The sequence below is a fragment of the Molossus molossus genome, unplaced genomic scaffold (genome assembly GCF_014108415.1).
Source record: "Molossus molossus isolate mMolMol1 unplaced genomic scaffold, mMolMol1.p scaffold_m16_p_12, whole genome shotgun sequence".
Taxonomy (NCBI): Eukaryota; Metazoa; Chordata; class Mammalia; order Chiroptera; family Molossidae; genus Molossus; species Molossus molossus.
This window is the reverse complement of record NW_023425347.1, coordinates 25,272,135-25,285,173: the sequence shown is the minus strand read 5'-3', so window position 1 is coordinate 25,285,173 and position 13,039 is coordinate 25,272,135. Positions and strand designations below refer to the sequence as shown.

General features: G+C 41.1%; 1 pseudogene; it reads right to left on the bottom strand.

The window, feature by feature from the left end:
- Positions 1-4,282: 4,282 nt before the first annotated feature.
- Positions 4,283-10,935, bottom strand: LOC118626241 (annotated as a pseudogene).
- Between the last annotated feature and the right edge of the window lie 2,104 nt (positions 10,936-13,039).

Sequence of the window (13,039 nt, the reverse complement as noted above, 5' to 3'; positions counted from 1 at the left end):
GCAGAAGAGACATGAAAAACTGCTTCCTCTAAAGTGGATTTTAAACCTAGAAGACAGAGGGTATGTTTTATGCTATGTCTGCATACCTCAGAGAATGTGGTTGGGCACATGGAACTCACACCACAATACCTTAATTTACCAAAAAGGTTAATCAACAATTATTTATTCCGTGGGAGTGGTTTCTCTGACCTCTTAGTTAACAATGAACTAGATTTGAGAGTCGAATAAACCCAACAGAATGCTTCACTTTCGTTTGGAATAACCCTCTGAACTTAGAGAAAAGGTGTTGCTACTTACTTGTGGCTACACGTGGGTGGTCCCCTGAGCTCCACTTTTTCAACTGTAGACATGAGGAAAATGTGTGTTTGCTAACCTTAATTCTTTCAGCTCTGTCAGGCTGACACGGGGGTCAAATGAGATAATGGTTCAAATGACATAACACATACAACCACACCCTACAAAATAAGCTGTGTTATCATCTCTTTCTAACCTTGCTACACTGTGAAATGTGCTCTGAATATACTTATAATTTGTCCCCAGCCATTAATTGCCTCCACTTCTGGGTAACATTATCTAAGATTATAGACTCCGAATTATTAATATTTGTATTAGTTTTAAATAATCATTTTTAAATAACACATAATTTCTAGAATTTTAAGCACATTTATGATTTTTTAAACTTAGTGCTTTCTGTTAGTCCTTAGGCCTTTTATTAAAAATTTTTTTTCTTTATTGATATTAGAAAGAGAGAGAGGACAGGAGAGGGAGAGAGAGAGACATCAGTTGGCTGCCCCCTGCAGGCCTCCCACCTGGGATCTTGGAATCGAATTGAACCGGTGACCTCTTAGTTCATGGGTCAGTGCTCAACCACTGAACCACACTGGCCAGGATGTCCTTAGGCCCTTTAAATCTTGAATTTTTTAATTAAATTTTAAAAATTCTTTACTTTGTGAATATCTCAAGTAGCTCTTTTAGAAAATACAGGGTATGGTAAATCTTCTAGCTCTTTAATGTCTGAAATATAAATATCCTTTGTATTGAGGTTGACAGATAAAATACATGACACCCAGTTAAACTTAAATTTCAGACAGACAACGAATATGTTTTAGTATAAGTGTGCAGTATTTGGACATAGTTATATTAGGAACATACTCATTGTAGCCCGGCTGGTATGGCTCAGTGGTTGAGTGTTGACCCATGCACCAAGAGGTTGCCAGTTCGATTCCAAGTCAGGGCACATGCCCAGGTTTTGGGCCTGATCCCCAGTGAGGGGCATGTAGGAGGTGGCCATTTGATGTTCTCTCTCATCAATGTTTCTCTCTCACTCTCTCTAGAATCAATAAAGAAAAAACAAATTTTAAAACATACTCATTGTTTATCTGAAATTCAAATGTCACTGAGTGTCTGTCTGGTCTGCTTTTATTTGCTAAATCTGGCAACTCTACTTTATATACAACTATTTGAGTTTAGAATTCTTGGGTTATAGGCTTTTCCTCCAAAAAATCTGAGAATAATTCCCTATAATTTTCCAACCATCACTGTAGAGTCTGATTTTTGCTCCTCTGGGCAACATTCCCATTCCCCCCCCCCCCATTCTGAACAGTTACAGGGAATATTCCTTATTTTCATAACAAAGTATTTTTAAATACATATAAGAATTTCAAGCCTCTCGAAAGGTTTCTGAGACCCCTGAAATTGTATTGCATATCGGGTAGCTACTCTTTCTAAGTTATTGTAAACTTTCTTACCTCTATATTCTCTGTATGAATCTGAACTTTTTGAGAGTGACAATTATGTATTTGTAGCCCTGAATCTGTAATTCACAGAATAGTGAGATGAAGTTGAAAAAATGTTGGCTAAAAGATGAAATGAATGAGCAGGGGCTGAACATCAGGACCGGCCACACATTTCTAAAAGTCTCACACTTGGTGTAATGAACAAAATGAAGATAAAGACAAACCCTGGTGACAGCTCTTTGACATAAGGAACACTCTCAAGAATGAAGACATGGACATGAGTTTCAAGGAAAAGGGAGATTTAAATAAGTCTCAATTACTGGTAGAGAGAATATGATACAGAAACATAATTGAGAATTGTAGGCTAGCTCTGGCTGGTGCAGCTCAGTTGCTTGGAGTGTCATCTTGAGCATCAGAAGGTCACAAGTTTAATACCCAATCAGGTCACAAACCTAGATTGCAAGTTCGATCCCTGGTCGGGATGCATATGGGAGGCAACTAATTGATGTATCTCTCTTACACTGATGTTTCTCTCTCTCTTTCTCCTCCTCTCCCTTCCTCCCTCTCAAAAATACATAAAAAATAATTTAAAAAAGGACTTGTAGGCTAATAGGCTTTTATTTATTTAGAAACAGAGTGAAACTTGTGTTTCATTTTGTCACTCTTGCTGATAGGCCCAGGAGCATGAGAAAATACGGTTTCCCACTTTGCAGAGAATGACAACAAGTTGCCTTCCCACCCACCAGCTGGTTAGAAAAGCAACATTCCAGCCTTTGACAGAGCCAAGAGGTCAGGGGGAGCTCTGGGACTAGGTCCAGGCAGACTGCCCCAGGAGAGAGGTATGAAGGGTGACTGATTTATGAGGCCATCAGCATATTGAGGAGGAAATGAAATGCCTTTTGATGTAAGACTGCAATCCTGAGTCAGAGGCCTAATTCCTCGTCTCGAACCTCTACAACCAAATCACAGACTTGGCCATGTAGCTCAGCTCTGAGGTCCTGATCCTCTGAAGAATCAACAGCAAAGCTTCCTTTACTTTATAACCAATCTCTCCCTGTTCTACGATTGTAACAAATAATTCTTATGTGTCAAGCACTTCTGTAGGTGCCGAGAATAAGCTTTTTCTTTACTGCTTATACTTTAGCACAAACTCATTTTCTTTTTAGGGCGATAGGAATAAATATTATTTAAATGATCACATCTTAGCTGTTAACCTCAGTCAGTTTTTAGACAATTCTAATTTGGTTCCCAAATGGCTTACATTCCTTCATCTGCCTATTGTTTTTCCAGCCATGTGAATTTCCTGTGGCATCCGATTTCCCATGAGATGCTGGTCTTTAAGAATTGAGCAACAACAATAACAACAGTCAAGCTCCCAGTTTTCTAGAATTCCACTCTGGAGTTATTTTCGTGACCTGAGCTGGAGCTCAGCACTCTTGCCAGTTTGTGAATCTGAGTGGGAGAATGTCACCCTAGGGGTTTTCAATAGGCATGAGTGTGTATGTAGGCCTGTATGTAGGCATATGATATACTGTGGATAACTGTGAATTACAGATTATGGAAATAAGCTACACAACTGGAGAAACTGGATCAGACCCAGGAAGGCATCTCTTCTCTTGCCTCTAGAGATCAGAACTAAAGTTTTGGCATTCCTTTTCATTTTTGACACTATTACAGATGTCCCCATTCCTCCCCTCTACGTCCCCCTCCACCAAGCACTCCCATGCCCCCCCCCCCCCCCCCCCCCCGCCATTGGCCATCATCACATTGTTGCCTGTGTCTATGGGCTATGCATATATGCACATATGTTCTTTGGTTAATTCCCCTCCCCCCCCCCCCCGCCACTCCCCACCCCTCCGCTCTGAGATCTGTCAGTCTGTTCCAGGCATCCACGCCTCTATTTCTATTTTGTTTATCAGTTTATTTGTTCATTAGGTTCCACGTATAAGTGAGATCATATGGTATCTTTCTTTCTCTGACTGGCTTATTTCATTTAGCATAATAATCTATAGGTCTATTCATGCCGTCTCATAGGGTAAGAGTTCCTTCTTTTTTTTTTTTTTCTTACAGACTCATAGTATTCCATTATGTACATGTAACACAGCTTTTTTACCTAGTTATCTACTGATGAACACTTGGGCTATGTCCAAGTCGCTATGTTTCCAGATCTTAGCTATTGTAAATAATGCTATGTATAACCACTATGAACATAGTGGTGCATATATTCTTTCTGATTGGTGTTTCGATATTCTTAGGATATATTCCCATAAGTGGGATTGCTGGGTCAAATGGCAATTTTCTTTTTAATTTTTTTTTGGAAACTCCATACTGTTTTCCACAGTGGCTGCATCAGTCTGCATTCCCAGCAGCAGTGCTTGGCATTTTTAACCATTTATTGAAACTCTCTTGCTCTTTTCATTGTCTTTTTTTTTTTTTTTAAGTAAGCTTTATTAAAAGCAAGTAAATGTGACCTATAATTTATACAGATAGCACATGGTGCCAATTGTGTTTGCAGATATTACAGTACTCCCACTCCAGTTCACAAGTTACAGCTTTGCCACAGCCTTGGCTACATCGTGACGAGTGCAGAATTCTGCAGTGCTGGAGTGCTGACCTCCACGTGCTTACTTCACAACACTTCACCTGTGGTTGTTCTTGATAGCCATGTGCTTTTCAAGCCCACAATTCACCACAACTATATTCTTAGCAAGGTGTTGCATAACAAAAAGAAGGTAACAAAAAGCTCCTGCTGCAATCTGAGAAGGAAAGTGCACCATATCATAGTCTAACATAGTTCCATCAGGTATTTGGCCAAAGTATGTTACATAGCATCAACCTCTCCAATCTTAGATGTTCTCTGTAGGAAATGCAGCGGTAGAGGCGACCCAGACCCAAATCGAAAGCTCACAGAATCTTCATTTCCATCTGCCTGATTTGGAGCTAAATGTAAGTGTTGTCAGTCACAAAGGCAAAGTCACTGATTCTTGGAAGGTACGTTTCTTTATATTTGCTCGCAATAAACATGGCAGTGACACCAAAGAGCTGCATCATCTTGTTGGGCACAGAATTATTCTGCATGAACCAGTCAATAATGGAGATAGTCGTCATGGATATGGCCTCCTGCAGTAACCTGAATTTCATTTGAACCTGCACCCGCCAATCAATTAGGATGGCTCTCATGTTCCCAGGGACTTCATGAGCCAGGAGGTATTTTGGTCTGCTTGCTTGCTCTTCCTCAAGCGCCTCCCCAGAAGCCAGAAGAAGCAAGGAACTCTTCTTCCCCCGGAGCCTTTGGAGGGACCACGGTGTTACTGAAATCCTGATTTAGAACTCTGGCTTCCAGAACTGTGGAGAATACATTTCTGTTGTTTGAAGCCACCCAGCTTGTGGTAATTTGTTACTGCATTCTCAATGAGTGGACAGGAATTGATAAAATCTTTGTGAAAGCAACTCAGCATGTGTATCAAAACCTTAAAGATTGATAGGCTCAGAATTCCTACTTTTAACAAACTATTCTAAAATGTTGTTTATAGATTGAGATAGAGAAAACCCTTATTCACAATTACTTGTTCTATTATGTGTAATATTTTTCTAAAGGAAACAACCCAATAGCTAATAAGAAGGAATGATTAAGTAGACTATGGTATACCCGTAGGATAAAATGTTACATAACCATTAAAACACTTTAAAAACAGTTTGTAGTAACATGGGAAAATGTATGCTACCATGTTAAATGAAAAAATTAGGATATAGAATATTCAATTCAATATGATCATAACTCTACTAAAATATACATGGGGGAAAACTGGATGGAAATATATCAAAAGATTAACGGTGACGATCTTTGGGTTTTGGGACTATTAAACTACCTTTAATGAGCATATATTACTTTGTAAAATGAGATAAAAAGAACTTATAAAGATGACTTAGAGAAATTATTAGAAGGTTAAAAAGGAAATGTCAACTGAAAAGCCATATGTGAAGAATGAAAATCTGTTATTATTTACACTGATGATATAATAGGAGTAAATACTTGTTGATGTCAACGATGTTAATAATGATTATATTTTCATAGAGGTTTATAGCACCTTACAGGGCTTATAATATGCAAAACATTTTCATCCGATATCGATGATCTCATTTGAGTCTTAAAAGTTACAAAACTCTTCCCACATGTATCATCTCATTTGCTAAGTTAAAACAAGTCTGTAAAGAGTAGGCATCGTTATACTTATTTGAAGGAGGATGCTGAATCCAGGCATGCTGGTAGAACTGAGAACAGCATAGGATGGAACTGAGTACATAGGACTTACAGGCTCTGCTTGGTGACATGGCAGAAGCAGGCTGGCCTCTTTTCTGCAAGCTTTGCCCACTGGCCCAGGCCTCCTCCACTACAAAATAAGGGAGATGCATGAAAGGTTCCTTCCACCTCCAAAACCTTATGATCATACAACTTAAGAGGTCTTGAGAGCTGGAGAATTGCCTTGAAACTCTTCCACTTTTTGATCCCCCCTCCCCTGCTCCCCCCCAATGTTTTCCCAGACGTGATAAATTAAATCTCAATCTCCTTCCTTCTCCCTCTCTCCCTCCCCATGTCTGCTCAAAGCAGAAACTCCTGGACTATCCTAATAAGCGGAGTTCCATGGACGTGCACTTCCCGTGTTCCCAGCCGACCTCTCGTATGCACAGAGGCTGTGAAAACGCTGACATCTTCATAAGCAGCGATCTACTGATTTATCGAAGTTCTCAGTGACAGGGTGCAGGACCACACGGAAGAGACTCCCAGCCTTTCTCTACGCTCCTTGGTTCTGCTAGCTTCTCATCAGACAGGCGCTTCCTCAGCCTGGCAGCCTCCTCTCTCCTGCCTCCCGTTACCCAAATAACATAATCATAAAATTGAAAGAGCCGAGGAGAGCTGGGTGCGTCAGCTCATCTAGCTCGCAGGCCGCGGGAAGAATTGCTCCTAAATCACCCCAGCTTTCTTCCCTCATTGAAGCTCTTGTCATTTGATAACCAATTCCAGACCCAGAGGAAGAGGCATCGGAATATAAAGCAAGGGCTCCACTTTTCACATTCCATTTGTGTTTGACTATAAATTATGAAGGGCACTTTAATTCTGCGTCCCCGTTTCCAGTCGTGCAGGGACTCTAATGGATTCATCCGAAATTACTTCAGCTCCAGCCCCATCATTCTTGCTCTGTTTCACAGGCTTGCCTGGAGGAGGCTGATAAAGTGAAGTCTGCCAATCAGATCACTCAATTGCCTCAGGGGATAGCTTCGAGGGCTTCTCTCAGACCTTAGGATTCATTCATAAACATTTATTAAGGGCTTACTAAGTGCAAGGCAAAATCCAGGGCCTTTACTTTTCCTCCCTCCCTTCCTCCCTCCTCCCTTCCCTCTTTCCCCTCCTTCTTTTTATGGAAAATATTGTTTGAGCCCCTACTTACAGTGTGACAGATGCAGTGCAGATACAATGACAAATTACAGACAGTCACTGTCCAGGAGGACCTCATAGGAGGTGGGGGCAAGGGGAGGGTAGACATATAAATACACATGAGACAGCAGGGTGGAGGGGGAACCTGATGTCAGTCAGACTGGCTGGGTGTAAAACCCTGCTCTGGCCTTTGTCTGTCATGTGATCTTGTGACAGAAAATGTCAGTCCTCTGAGTTATTTCCTTATGTGTAAAATAGAGATAATTACATGCTTTTCAAAGGGTGGGCATTAAATAACATTATGTATGTAAAGCATCTAATACAAAACCTGGGTCACACTAGGTGTCAGTAAATATTGGTTTTCTTCCCTCTCCGATAATTACAATATAACGTGGCAAGTGTTAGGATAATTGGGGTTGTGTAGCCCTGTAGCAAGAAAGAGGACGTGGGTTCCAAGCCTCTATCTATTCAGCGGCACGGTGGGGTGACAGTGGGGAGGGCAGGCCACAGGGTAGTAATGTCATGTGTTACTGGAGTTTAAAGAGCTTCCAGGACAGACAATGGCTCCATGGAGAAATTGGCTGATGTTTTGACTTCATGATAAAATTTATAAGCAATTCACTTGATAGGTGGTATCCTTGAGGGAAAATGAACTCACTCCAAGAAGAAAGAGTCGAACTGCACAACTTAAATACTGGCGAGGGATGGGCAAAAGAAAATGCTCTTGAGGGTGGTGGTCAAACTGTCTTTTGGACTCACCTCCTGAGTTTGTCAGGTTCCTTCAGAGTGCGTGAGCTTTAAGGAAGCAAACAAGCAAATTAAAGGAAAAGACTTTAATAAAAGACACAACAGATGCTACTGGAACCCTTTTGGGTTCTAACGGGGTCTAGAATGAGTTGGATGAAGACAGCTGGTCTCTGACATGGTTACAGACAAAGCTCACCAGTGAGCTTATGAGCTGCCCTCAGGACGGTGAAAGCAGAGGCCACAGGAAAACCACCACCAGAGAGCCACAGATCCAGTTTCTGGGTAACAAAGAGAGTAAGTGCTCTGAAAGGTTTCACCAAACAGAAGGAAGAAGCTTGAACTTGACAGGCCACTGTAACACATGTTATGGCTCCAGTCCCTGCTGCGGGCTCTGTTCTTGCAATCCCTGTAACCATAACTGTGTTGCTAAGGTGAGAGTACTTGACCAAGGAAACCTTCCAGGGGCCTTTGAGGCAGCCTGACAGCCAGAATCTCAGTTGTTGAGAGTATGAATGTATGAGAGTGAGAGAGAGAGAGAGAGGGAGAGAGAGGGAGAGAGAGAGAGAGAGAGAGAGAGAGAGAGAGAGAGAGAGAGAGAGAGAAAGTTTGATTTGGCAGTTTGTAGAGCAGCAAAGGATAGATCCAGAGAGAAGCAGACTTGGAAAGAATAACTGTGCTCTAGAATGAGCTACATGAAGTCTCGCTTCTGATGGGACAATAAAGCAACTTGGCCCCTAGAGCTCCATTTGGTTCCTAAACACTTCTCAGCTTCAGCCTCCATAAGACTTTGCTGTGCCTCAGGCTCCATGGGTTTGGTTCTTTGGCATGGTATATTGTGAAGAATCAACATAATCGGTGTCATTGGCCTTAAAAACACCCATCTATAGAGTGCTGTCCTAACCCCAAGAGCCTAACTTTCGTTGTTTGGGGCTGAAAGCAGGAGGCTCTCGTGCAGATGATCGGTATTCTTCCATTGCATCTTCAGGCCGCCAAGGTGCAGGAGAGCCTGGTACGTATGAAGGTCTTGGTAGATCTTACTACTTGAGGGGTCCAGAAAGGGGGCTAGTTGAGATAGGGGTGGAGAGAGATGGGACATGTTCTAGCAAGGCAAGACTCCAGCACGTGCAAAGGCATGGAGGTATGAAAGGTCATGCATGGAAGGAAAGTGCTCTTCTGTGTGTCTTGAGGGCATGGTGGAGGTAAGGCAGGGAAGATGAGTTGGGCCAGATTCTGAAAGGCCCTGAACACATCTGCTTTATTCTGGAGGTAATGAGACACCAGTGGTGGCGTTTAGTCAGAGGAGTTATGTGACTAGTTATCCATTTGACAAAGTAAGTCTGGCAGTAGCAAGGAGGACTGGCTACAGAAGGTAGGAAGGCCACTTTGAAGTTAATGAAACTATTTAGGTAAAACAGGATGAGAACCTGAATGGGGGAGTGGCAGTGGGGGGTGAAGAGGATGAAGACTGGGAGAGAGTTAGAAAGTGATGACGTGACAATGAATGACTTCATGTAGGGGTGTGTAGAGGGGGAGCCGGAAGCAGACGAAGTCAACTAAGATGACTCTAGGCTTCTCTGTAAGGCAGCAGGAACTCAGAGATGCTACAAATCAAAATAAGCATTTCAGGAGGAGAAACAGGTTCTGAGGGAAAGGTTGATCTCACTCAGTCTGGGAAACACTGAGTTGGAGATGCTTCCAGGATACTACTGTAGAGATGCTGACAGCAGTTGGAAATGCTGTCCTGGAATTCAGGGGAAAGCTGGCCACAGGACATGTGAATTTGGAAGTAATTGGTGTGTATGTGGTTTGAGTCGCAGGAAAACATGAGATCATCAGGGAAGGGTACTGTGATTGTGAAAGGACAAGAGGCTAAAACTGATCACCATGGGTAAGAGAGGTGGTGGTCGGAATCTACAAGACCCACTGAGTTGAAGAAAAATAATGGATAAAAGCACATTGAACTGGTTCAGCCTGCACTTTGTGAGGCTGAACCCTTGGTCCTGCAGATTTAGAAACTTGACTTTATTACTTCACCCAAAAGGTGAACTGATCAAGATCTCGGAGTTTAATTTATACAAACAAACTCAAAAGAATCTTTTTTTTCTAAACCAGAATGGGATTCTATTAATTCACAAAGGGAAATGCAAAAAAGCACAGAAGTAATCAGGTACTGATTAAAAGATATAAATTCAAAACTCATATTGCTTTGTGTGCTATCTTGCTTCAATACTGTCTTCAACAGTATTCTCCAAAGGGTAGTCTATGGAACAGTAATGTGACTTAAAGCTCCCTAAAATAAGTATGATAAAAGTTAGTAAACAAGGTAAACAAGTTTGGTAAAACTTAAATCCTTATCTTGGATGTTCACAGAGTACATTTTCATTACAACTTCAAGGAGTCCTAGAGTAAAACAGCCTGTGATGCATCACACAGCATTTCAAAATCCTTTGTCCAGAGAACTTTCTCACCTAGATGCCAGCCCTCATTTCTGGCCTGGCCTGATCTGTCTAATAAATAATTCCTCTTGGCTGTAGAACTAGCATCTTAAACTTGACATGCTGAGAAACAGACTCTTGCCATCTGCCTCTCTCCAAGGCTACTTCTAACCTCCCTCATCTTAGTAAACGGTAAACCTCACTTTTCAGTTCCTTGGTCACCAAATCTTGAAGGTGTCTCTTTCTTTAACATGTCAAATACTAAAATCAGCAAATTCTATTATCTCCATAAACTATATCATAAATCTGGCCACTTTTCACCAATTCCACTTCAACCATTCTAGTCCCAACTGCTCCCGCCTTCTTCCTGGATTGTTGCATTCTCGACTTCACGAATCTCCCTGTTCCCATCTTACTCCCATTACCTGCTTTCCAAACCACAGCTTTCAAATACCCAAGTCACATCATTCTCCTGCTCAAAATCTTCCAGTGGCTCCCCATCTCACTCTCAGTAAAAGCCAACAGCCTTACAGTAGTCTGAGACCCTATTTGATCTGGCCCTTCGTTACCTTTCTGACTTCATCTCCGACCTGTTACCATTTCGGTCACTGCGCTCCAGCCACACTGACCTCCTGCCTCAAGGCCTTTGTACTTGCTGTAATCTTCCTGAAATGCTCTTCCCCTGACGTCAGCCTGACACATTCCCTCATTTCATTCAAGTCTCTGCTCAAAAACCACTTATTAGAGAGGCATTTCCTGACCATCTTATTAAAAATACATCTGCCTTGTGTTTTTTTTTCATAGCACTTATCAATATGACAATATGTGTGTGTGTGTGTGCGTATGTGTGTGTCTATAAATTTTTCTCTACTATATGCTCCTGCCCCCACCAGGATGTAAGCTCCATGAGGAAAGATTTTGACTTATTCATTGCTGTTACCCCAGTGTCAGTATTTACATTACTATATGGATTGCAATAATTTTCTTTTTAATTTTTATAAATTTATTTTTGTTACAGATGTTTCTCCTTTGCCCCGCCCTACACACCCTCCTTTCCAGCAATAAATATTTTGTTGAAGAACTCAATAAACAAGTAACACCTAGCTTAGATCTGCAGAACACACCCTGGGAAACTGGTTTAAGCATTTGGTGCTTGCTTCTGGGCTATGGCTTACACGCAGAAAAGGTCTTAATAAAAATGTGGCTTTAACTATAGATTTGCAGACACAGGTCTATTCCATTTAAAATGTGCTGCACTGTGAAAGATTAATATTTGGGCGGTGTAAAATAAAGAGTCAAAAGGATTAGAGTTAGTTGACCTGGAAGTCAACCAACTTTCATGGTTGATTTTGGGTGAATGTCTACGTGCCTCTCAAGTAGAGCTCATAACTTTGCCTTCTACTTGTTTATTTGTTTTTCTGTTTCTCCAGCTAAAATGACAGTCTCATAGGGAAGGAACTTTGTCTTGTTCACTGCATTCCCAGTGCTTAAGAACTCTCTGGCAGGTAGTAGGTGCTGGTTAAATTGATCACTTTTTGATTCTCTTTTCATTCTGCCTAATAAAGACTTAGTCTTTGCTTCATGACTTATTCACTTGAAGCTTTTTACTCATGATGATCAACATGTACATTTAAACATATTCATTCAGTAGTCAGTTAATATTTATTGAGTACCTACTGTGTGCTGGGAACAAAGGTACAGGAATATGTGAGGTTAGTGTTCTGTACCATAATGAGACATTTAGTTTCTAGGGATAGCTTACATTTAAAAACAAGAAATACCTAAATAAATTTTTTTTTCTGAAGACATAGTCAAAAATAGGTCAAAGTTTTATTGTATTTGTTGCTTTCCTGACTCTTCTGGAAGAGAGCAATAGAATATACCATATAAATGCAGGAAATAAAAAAAGAGGGAGAACTGATTTAGATAAAATGTCACAAACTTAGTAAAAGAATTGCAAAACAAGCCAAGAAACTCATACTCATCACATAAAGGAAGCTAGCATGATTTGAAAGCCTATTGACCTCATTTGAACTGAGATGTAAGACAATTATCCCAAACTCCAATCTTAATCAGAGCACAGGTACCAGAGGTACCCTGCTGCTCAAAGTTGCAAATCACTACTATGTGTTTACATTCAATTTGATATTATGTTCTTGATGTTCTCTGATCTACCAGTTGTACTGCACTCCTAGGAAAAAAGAAAACTGTTTTTTTTTTATGAGAAAGCTAATTTTAAATTATTAGAGTTAAGAAGAAGATCTTATAAACTTTTCTTCTTAAGTACACAGTTCTACCCTTGAGACAACTTAGCTCATTGTGTGCTCATGAAAAGAACACAATATCCTGAATGAGTCAAACCTGAAGATGCCAAATGGTGATACATGGACTTAAAATTTTTTTTTTAATCCTCACCCAAGGACACTTTTCCATTTGTGTTCAGATAGAGTGGGAGGAAGAGAGAGAGAGAGAGAGAAAGAAACATTGATGTGAAAGGGACACATCGAATGGCTGCCTCCTGCACGACCCCAACCAGGTCTGGAGACGAATTGCAACTGAGGTACATGCCCTTGACCGGAATCGAACCCAAGACTCATCCGTTCACAGCTGATGTTCTAACCACCGAGAAAAACTGGCCAGGGCAATGCATGGACTTTTTAAAGAAGATCAGAGAACTGAGCCAACAT